This window comes from Chenopodium album, chromosome 7 (assembly GCF_948465745.1).
Source record: "Chenopodium album chromosome 7, dcCheAlbu1.1, whole genome shotgun sequence".
Taxonomy (NCBI): Eukaryota; Viridiplantae; Streptophyta; class Magnoliopsida; order Caryophyllales; family Amaranthaceae; genus Chenopodium; species Chenopodium album.
The window spans coordinates 37,074,490-37,084,398 of NC_137840.1; the positions used below are offsets into that span (position 1 = coordinate 37,074,490).

Sequence of the window (9,909 nt, forward strand, 5' to 3'; positions counted from 1 at the left end):
AAAATCGCCGTACCTTGACCAGCCTTGAAACCATCCTCTCTCACCTTCCTTAGCCACAAAACTAGTGAAAAAATTGTCATTCGTAACAGGCTATTTGTAACGGGCAAAGCTATGCCCGTTACATAAAATATATCCGTAACGGTCAAAATAACTGTCCATTACAAATATATAATATTTGTAACGGGCAAAATATTTCCCGTTACGAATACTTAGTTATTTGTATCGGGCAAAATATTTCCCGTTACGAATACTTAATTATTTGTAACGGACACCATGTGCCCGTTACGAATACTTATTTATTTGTAACGGACATCATGTGCCCGTTACGAATACTTATTTATTTATAACGGACACCATGTGCCCGTTACGAATACTTGGTCCAGCTGATAAGGAAAGCCAATTAGGGTTTCAAACTTTCACTCCCCTTAGCCGTCAAACCCCTTCCACTCATCATGTCTCTCTCCTCCTCATTCACTCTCTCTCTTCTCGTCACTCAAACTGAAGCAGCAATTCACCACCCTTCTCAAAATCTTCTTCTTCTCCAACTCTCCCACTAAAAACCCCAATTCCCAAATTTCCCCTCTTTCTCTCTCCTCCGAATTGCATCAATGGCAAGCAATGGACCCAATTTGGAATGTCGGATGTTCAAGTCTCGTTACCTAGAAATGGACATGGCGATGATGTCATGATGATGATTCAGGTGAAGAAATCGCTGATATATGTGGGATATTGTAAGAATCTCGTTACCCATATTAATTTATTTTTTTGAATTTTGATATTTATAGCTTATATTTGGGATCTAATTTGATGTGATGCCTTTTTTTTTTTTTTAAGGGATCTCAGTCACTAGTGGAAGGTTATTCTAAGGACTGGGTTGGTGTTAATATTGATAATGAAGAATTGAAGGTCGTAGAAATGATGGTTTCATTAATGGTTTTGGGGTTTTTTCATTCTTTCTCAGGTTTGCATTTTCTCTCTACTCTTTTTTTCTCTTACAATTTTATTAGCTTATTATTGTTTTGATTTGCAATCAAATCTGATCTTTACTTGTGTATTGATTTTAGTTTGACTGTATTTTGACTTTGTTTATTCAAATTGTGGTTGATTCTATGCAATTTGATTGATTTTAGCTTTCAAATTTGATGAAGTAGATTAATAGACGAAATTTTCAGGTTATGGTTTTTAGATTCGACAACGTTTTATGGTGTAGTCCATGTTCAGCGTTTTCATGTTGATTAATTGATTCAATTTATGTAAACTTATTCTCTATATTGTTTCCCAAAAAAAAAAAAAAAAAAAAACAAAAAAACCTTATTGTCTATAGCGTTTTGAGTCTTCATAGATTTGCTAATCAAGCATTAGCCCTTGTTTTAAGAGATCATATAGTAGTTTGCTATAATTCTGACCACCCATTGACCATGTACAAAACTTGTATTAACAATTTAACATTAGTTCCTGGTAGTCCACTAACTTCGAAAACTTGGAGCAAAATAATGAGGCTTACCTAATACCCACCCATGTTTCAACTTAGAAAAGTAATTAAAAGCAGGCAACTAACATAATCTCACAATGAGTTCCACGTGGATATCATACAAGCCAGCCTTGGTCCCAACGATCATCATTAAATTGTACAAAAAGAACATGATGATTTAGCAATGAATTAGCAAAATGGATTAACAGCTTGAACTCAATGTTTCCGTTGAATTATTAATTGATTATTGTTTATTGTTGTTGTTGTTGATGTTGTGCTAGGGAGTGAAATTCATGGTTGAACTTAAACTATGTTGTCTTATGCAGTGGACCCAGAGAAGATGCAACCAGAATTGGTTCTCCTGGTGTTGTTAGGCGTCAAGCTGTTGATATCTCTCCACTAAGGCGTGTTAATCTGGAAATCTATCTTCTTACTACTGGAGCTCGTGAGAGTGCTTTCATGAACATCAAGACCATTGTCGAGGGCCTTGGTGATGAACTCATCAATGCCGCCAAGGGTTCATCCAACAAGTAATTTCACTCTACCCGTAACCACTGTTGATGAATTGTTGTCCTGAATGTTGCTACTTGGTGTGTTTTGATGAATGCTCTATAGTTAGCTGTGTATGCTCGTGGATGTATGTGTGGGCAACTGACTAGCTGTACAGTTTTTGACATGCTGAATTCAATGTTGAAATATCATTGTTTGAAAACTGTAGTATTTTATTGTATGTATTCTAGCTTGAATTAGTAGGAAAATAGGGAGTAGGGATAGATCAAGGTGCTAGGCTGCATTATTTCTTATTGGACTGGTTTCATGTAACGTCGTAATTCTTAAGTAATTGCTTCATGAGCCATGTATTAATGCTACGAGTATAAGATTATATGGTAAATTTACTCTCTTTATTTATTTATTTATTTAATATGACAAATTTACTATAATACCAAAGCTTAAACGGCCAATTGACTCTGAATCCTAGGCCTTTGATAGTGCAATATGGTATGAATTGAACAACTTTATCAGGGGATTTTCTAATAAATCTTTCTACTATTATTCTTTAATTTTTTATAGTGTAGGATGATCTTCAAATTTTCAGGTTATTAAGTTTCAATGTAGATATTTTTTATTAGTTGTTTATATATTCAATTTCACGAAATATGTATGGATTTTAATTAGTTTTTGTCAATAATTTTAGTATTGTAAGGTTCTATTGGTTTTAATCCAATATCCTAAGCTCATTATTAATAATGGCTTATTGATTACTGCAAATTTCAATGTTTATTTCAGGCAGACTTGAAGTATATATTGGTTTGAATAAAATTGTTTTTCAATTGGGTTTATTTGATTTTTATTCCCCCCTCCCCTTCAAATCTCTTATATGGTCTTAATTAGTTTTCTACATGTTGTACTCCTAATTAACCTGTTATGCTTAATTTAGTTTCATATTTCTGTATTGGTGAGAATGATCTTTTTGTAGGACTTGGCTTAGCTCACATTTCAGCCCACTGTTGTGTATCAATATTAGTTTAGAGGATCATGCGTCTCTAAACACATAGCTTAAGTTCATTTAATGATTTTTTTTATATGAAAGCACATGAAAAAAGTTGGACAATTGGTTGGTAAACTACAAGTAGACAAACTGAATTAGTAATTTGCATGATAAGTGATTTTGTGGTAACTGTGTAACCCTTACTTGATTTTCCCTTGGTTGTAAAGTGATAACTAACTTGATTTTCCTTTATCTATCTCCTCACTTGCCTTGAATATTGTACTACAGGCTAGTTGTTCTAAGCAAATCAGGACACTTTGTGCCATATTTCCTGTTTAACTCGCATTTTCATTTGATATACTTCATCCATTCTAATAGTTTAACCTTTTTTTTTCAAGTCAGTTTGGACAGAAACCATGAATCGTTGCTAAAAAGGGTGGAAGATATGGATGTACAAAATTTGTTAAGCAAGCTTCATCAAGACAGCATAAAATTCTTTCAAGTTCTTAGTCTACTAAGGAATATAAACTTATTTAAATTTTCATGTTGTATTACGGAGTATTATTTATGCAGTAGCTTTTGACTCATGTTAGCGAGTTGTTGTAAAGTCAATTTGGACATTTGTGAAAGTTGTATTACTGATTTTATAATTAAATATTGATAATAGTAATTAAAGATTTGGCCTCATAGCATGTTGGCAGTATCACCTGTTGCATATATATATTTTTTTAATTTGGCTTCAATTGTATTTGTAACGGGCAGTCAAACAGTCCATTACAAATAACGGGTCATTTGTAACGGGCAGTACGAATAACAGGTTATTCGTAACGGGCACTTGAAATGTCCGTTACGAATAACCTGTTATTCGTAACGGACACTGCCCGTTACAAATAACACTAGCTATCCGTAACGGTGGCATACGTAACGCCCGTTGCCCGTTACGGATAGGCCTTTTTTGCCCGTTACGGATAGCTATTTTTCCACTAGTCGCTTTCCCCTCCCGTTGCTTAGCCAAAAAATCTTTATGCCTCCCCTTTACCATCCAGAAACCACCACCTTCCCCTTTCCCGGCCTTGAAATCGCTGCCCCTTACCCAGCCTCAAAATCGCCGCACCTTGACCAGCCTTGAAACCATCATCTCTCACCTTCCTTAGCCACAAAACTATGCCCTCCATTCCCGGCAATTAACTACCGCCCTTTTTCTTTCTCTCTTCCTCTCCTTATTGACCTTTCGGTGTAGGGAGGAGGTTGGCGACAGTTGGGTAAGGAGGGTGTAGACACCCATTTGTGTCTCCCCAAAACCAAACCCGGTGATAAATACCTTTCGTGTCGAATCATAATTGAATGAAGTGAAAGTGTGAAAAGTCTAATGTTGCGGTTACTTTTATAAAAAAATCTTTCTTTCTGTTTTCAAAACCATGCTCTATTTTATGAAAATATCCAGTCCAATTCAGTTTGGTCCATGACAAGGGTCCAATAATAGTATATTTGGATGGGGCTCGAAAAGAGCTTTCCAACGATATATTATAAGCCTAATTCCGATGAATAATGAGGAAGTTATGGCCAAAATATTAAACTGGGTCCGATTTGGTTCTTATATGTGGCCCAATGATTTAGAGGAGGGCCTATTATTAACTATTATTCCTAAAGCTAGTAAGATTGATTATAGTCTTCTAGAATCTTTTGGAAGGTTATTTTTTTTTATCCTAGTAGGATTAGGATTGATAATTACGCTTTACGAGTTTTACTTAGAATAAATTTAATGTTTTTACGAAAATACAATTTTACCCTTAAACACAGATTCTACAACTCATGGAAAACGTGTTAAATTCCATTGCATCGCCAAACGACAAGTTCGTCGCCTGGCGTTGCAGTGCAGCGCCTGGCGACAAGCCCTGTCGCTGGCGACAGATGGCAATTTTATTCCGTGTTGAACTCAAAGTATTTTCTATCGTTTTCAGACTATTTTCTTATAAATAGGGTTCTTGGACCTCCGTTTTTCAATAACCAGAATTCTCTAATTCTTCTCTCTCTAAGCTAAAGCTTATTCTCTATTCTTCTCTCTCTAAGCTAAAGCTTATTCTCTCTCCCTCTTTCTAGCCTAGCCCTTTTACAAACACAATCCCGCATTCATTAGCACTAGACACACCTAGCCAAGTTCGAAGTTGCCTTCGCCCTAGATGTGAAAGGTTTGATATATCTGAGGGTTTGGTCCCAAATCTCTATTTCAATTATTTAATTTAATTGTTTTGTTTATATTTTCCTTGAAGTTACTAACGTGTGTATTTTGTTATTAGAAAGAGGTACGAAGTCATCAAAGTAAGTGATTTAATTATTTTATTGATATTTTGATATAGAAATCATGTTTAGATTGTTATTTTGATTCCTAGCTAGTATCATGTTAGGATGCTTTTATTGCTTCCTAGTATCATGTTTAGGGTAATAATTAAGTTTCTTATATCAATTATGATTTCTATGATGCTTCCTATTTTCTTCTGAAATATCATGTTAGTATCATGTTAGGCTAAAGCTTTGATCTTTAATGTTTAGTGACATGCTAGGGTTTGTTATTAATCTTGTTAGTATCATGCCTAGGATCTTGCTATTATTATGCTTTAGCATTGATATGATTATAATTATGATTATGATTATGATGATTATGATGATGATGATTGTTGTTATGTTGCTTGATATATGTTTATTGTTATTATTTGATCACACCTTTTATGCATGTTTAAAGGGAATTTGTACTTGTAATCACGCTTAATAAGATAATTAATAATCTTGTTTAGGGTTAATTTGATTATAATTCAAGTGATCGCCAATAATAGTTTTATTTGTGCATTAATATTCAACCAACATAGATTAAACAGGTTTAGGGTTAACCTAATGATTGCATGTCAGTCAGAAAGCGCACATAAATACGAGAAGAATAAAGTAGAGGCCTATTATTAGGGTAGGTTCAGTCTCTTTTAGGTTGGATTTGTACCTTCATCCCCGAACTTCCAATCATGGTTCCTATTTTGGGTGTTTTTGTCCCTCGGGAGAGTTACGTCACGAAGTCTAATCCGGCCGAGCTGTACCTGCAAAAATAACGGAGACTCCGGGTGGTTGGAGCTCCGCCTCCGACGGTCAAGTTAGTAACCTGAAGAGGACTAAAGAGGACGGAAATTAAGGTGGGTATCTGCTCGGATTCCAAGCTCAGGTGTTTCTCTGATGTAAGAGAATGCAAGTGTAATCAATGGTAAAAACGTGCCCTCAAAATGAGGGACATCTCCCTATTTATAGGGTCTTTGGAAATTGTGCCCCTGATTAGGTCACGGAACCCTAATCATTGGTGGGCTGTGCGTTTTGCGGCGTTCTCGGGATTTGGGCCTGAAGGCCGCCATTTTCCCCTTTATTTCTGAAGTGACACGTGTCAAGCAGGGATTGGTCCACTCAGGACCATTCTGAGGCTGACACGTGTCATCCTCTGATTGGGCCACGTGGCAGGGTAAAATTACCCTAAACATTTTCCCCTCACAGATGTGACGTGGCACGCCACGTGGCATCTGTGACACATGTCACGCTCCGGTTGGCGGTAATTTTATCGTTAAAGAGTAATCGTTCACCTTCCGAGTAAATTATGGAAATGCCCCCGCATTTACCCTCTATATATAGCCGTTTTACCCTCATGATTTTGTTCGTTTACAACAACTTTCTAGAGAGAAAACTTTGAGAGAGCAGAAGTCATCCGTTTGAGTCAGGCGCAAGCAAGAAAGTTTGTTCTCCATCAACCCAGCCGGATCCGCCTTCCTTCAGATATCACATCCAAAGGTACCGTCTCTGTCTCTCTTAGCTCTTTTTCTTTTTTCACCGCTTGTACATATTTCTTGCAGTAAATGGATGCATCACCAACACACACGGCACAGCCTAGGTTAGAATCCAGCCGGTCACCAGGGACGGCTGAGTCTAGGACTGGGAGTGCCATCTCGGGGTGTTGGGACCACCCTTTGCCTTGGATTCCGACAAGTTATGTGTCTGTGCAGGACACCATGGCTCGGACAATGCAGACGACAACTGATCCAAATTACAAAAGCGAAGGCTTAGGCGGCCAAACGCCTGAGGGAGAAACGTCTGGTCAGGGAGGCTAGACGGCTCTGGAGAGATCCCCTCCGCGTGCCCCTTCAACTCCTGCTGATTCCTTCTTGGAGGAATGTGACCAAGGCGGCGACGAGACCGCCTCTACCCCCTTGAATCAAAGTGAGGAGGAGACGGAGAGCGACAGCTGCGCCTCTACCTCTGAGAGCAGTGACGACTTACCCCCGCTTCCGGATAGCGAGGAGGAAGAAAAGAAAAAGTGGAACAAGAAGGATGATCCCTTCAACATCCACGTCTCCTCCAAGGTTCGGATTCAAATGGAGGAAAACTTAAAGAATTTTACTCAAATGCACCCGCTAGGAGACGGGTATAGGATCTGGGTGCCGCCTGAGAATGGCACCATCGCCTGGGAGAACGATGAACAGTTTGCCAACAGCTATTTTGGCTGTTATGAGGCGACGTTCAAGGCTGGTCTCCGCTTTCCCCTTCACCAGGCGGTGAAGGCAATTTTGAGAGGCTACGGCCTCGGAATCTGACAACTTACCCCCAACTCTTGGACAAACATTTTGGGGTATGTTGCCGCCTGTGAGTTCTAGGGGCTTAACCCCGGCTGGGAGGCTTTTGCTAGTATGCACTATCTTAGCAGAAGCCCAGGCGGCTGGAGGGCATGGTACACTCTAACCACGCAGCCTCAGTATATGATGACCTTGGACAAGGTCTCCAAGTTTGATGGCTGGAAGCACAGGTTCTACCTGATGTCAGCCCCAACCAGACGGGAGAATTATGAATTCCGTCTGTACAATAAGAAGCCCGACTTGTTGGGCAGGAAGTGCGCTCTTCCCCGGATCCCAGAGGAAGATTTTGACAAGATAATTGAGGCAGACTTTTTCGGCCTCACAGACGCAACTCTGTCAACCAGGGAAACAATAAAAGTCCCCAAGAATTGGATCCCCAAGAGCGTCTGGTTCAGGGATGAGTGTTTCTTAGCCGCCTGCGGGCTAGGGCACATGTTTACAAAACGTATGCGCCTGAGTTTATATCCGTCTGTAGTATTTTTCTATCGAAATTGATTTATGATATTGACCAATTTCTTTCTTTTTGCAGAAGAAGCATTAAACATGTTGCAGTCGGAGAAAACTCCCAAGCAGTCTTCTGCAACCATCCGCAAAGATCTTGCGGAGAAAGCTGCGGCTGAGGTCAAGGCCAAGGTAACAAACGCCTGACCCTTTCATAAGTTGATCCTTTAAAATTATTTTTCCCGGATGCTAACCTTAACTTTGGTTATTTTTGCAGGGAGGAGAGGTTGGAAAGTTGTTTGATAACAACTCAAACGGGCTAGGGAGGAGAACCCCGCCGTTCTTAACAAAATTAAAAAATCCACCTCTGCGTCAACTCCTGGCGCCTCAGCCGGGCATCAGCAGATGCGGATAGCGAGGCGCAACGAGAAGATAGGCAACAACTTGTGCCTTGATCTCGTCAACCCCTTATCAGCAGCCGCGGGGTTCACCACGCCTGCAAGCGGTTCCCGGTTGGCCGGCTCTGAAGGTAAGAACCCTTTTGAATCCCCGCTTGAGCTGGGGTGGCCTTTACGGGTGAAATCCCACTCTCAACAAACGTCATTTTCCGACGGTCGGCAACAAATAGGTGCTGCCTTAGTTTCGCACTCATCACGTATTGATTGTGGTGCAGATCAATCTCCCCGCTGGCCAGACGTCCAAAAGCATGCCAAGGCCATGCTGGAAGCTGTCCGGAAGAGGGATAAGGACAATATCCCTGGGATAGAGACGTTCAATCTTGAACGCATTCTATCCCTCCTGGCTGAGGTAAGAAACTTGTCAATTCAATTTTATTTTTCAAGTGTCTTATCCCGCCTGCAATACTTATGCCGCCTGACTTTTTGTAAGCCATGCTGCGGGTGGACGGGCTGAAATGTCCTTATTCCCGCAAACGGGAAGAGGTAAAAAGGACCAAGAAGTCCGCCATAGACGCTGATAATATTGCTTTACACTCGACTATCGTAAATGATCTTGAAACTAAAGCAATAATTATGACACAGGCGTCTAGAATCCAGCAGCTGGAGTCAGATCTGAAGACGGCCAATCAGCGGGCGACAGATGCTGAGACGGCTAAGAAGGAGGTGGAGAAGGCCCAGAAGAAGGCGGACGAGAGCGCCAAGAAGGCTGATGAGGCGCTCAAGAAGGCCCAGATGGATCTTGGCACACTTAAAGGTGTTTCCGAAGAGAACACCAAACTGAAGACCAAGGTTCAAAGGCTGGAGAAGGAGGCTGCTCAGGCTCAGATAAACTTTGCAGCAACCCTGGAGGCGGAGCAAAACCGCCTTGTTGCTGAGAGTGACGCTGACAATGACGCCTGTATGAAGATTGCCTGGGCTGCCTTGTACCCAGACGCGGATTATAGCATCTAGGCACTGGCGCACAGCTATGCCGAGTACGTGGTGCACTTGAGAGAACAAGGCGAGCCAGAGCCTGCCTCTTTTGAAGCCTGGGTCAACTCCAACAACAAGCCGTCCGCGCCTGAGCTTCCTGGTCCTGGTAAAGCACAAGAGATACCCTCAGATGATGAGGAGAAGGAGGAGGACCAGGAGGCACTGTCTGCAGGCCAGAAGTGACCATTCAGCGGCAGTATGCCAATCTCTGCTTTTTTATTTTTTCTTTTATTCAGCGGCTGTATGCCAAAACTTGCTTTTTTTGGCCTACGTGCCGAGTATCCTTGTATTTACCGGCTAAGGAGCCGAGTTAATTAACAATTTCTTTCTCCCGGACGGGGTCTGGTTAACATTTGATCCACTACAACCGTTTGATTGGGTGGACTTTTATGAAATGCACCGACTGAGTCGGTTTTGATCATT

General features: G+C 40.7%; 1 long non-coding RNA gene across 4 annotated transcripts; it reads left to right on the forward strand.

Moving 5' to 3' along the window:
• Positions 1-480: 480 nt before the first annotated feature.
• On the forward strand, positions 481-3,650 carry LOC145641058 (uncharacterized). 4 transcript variants are annotated; one of them, XR_014115130.1, is made up of 4 exons: positions 481-700; positions 835-961; positions 1,798-2,001; positions 3,359-3,650. It is a non-coding gene; the product is annotated as an uncharacterized LOC145641058 (long non-coding RNA). The 4 variants fall into 4 exon arrangements; XR_014115131.1 differs by having other exon boundaries at positions 844-961; positions 3,363-3,650; XR_014115132.1 differs by having other exon boundaries at positions 481-731; positions 3,363-3,648.
• Positions 3,651-9,909: the final 6,259 nt, after the last annotated feature.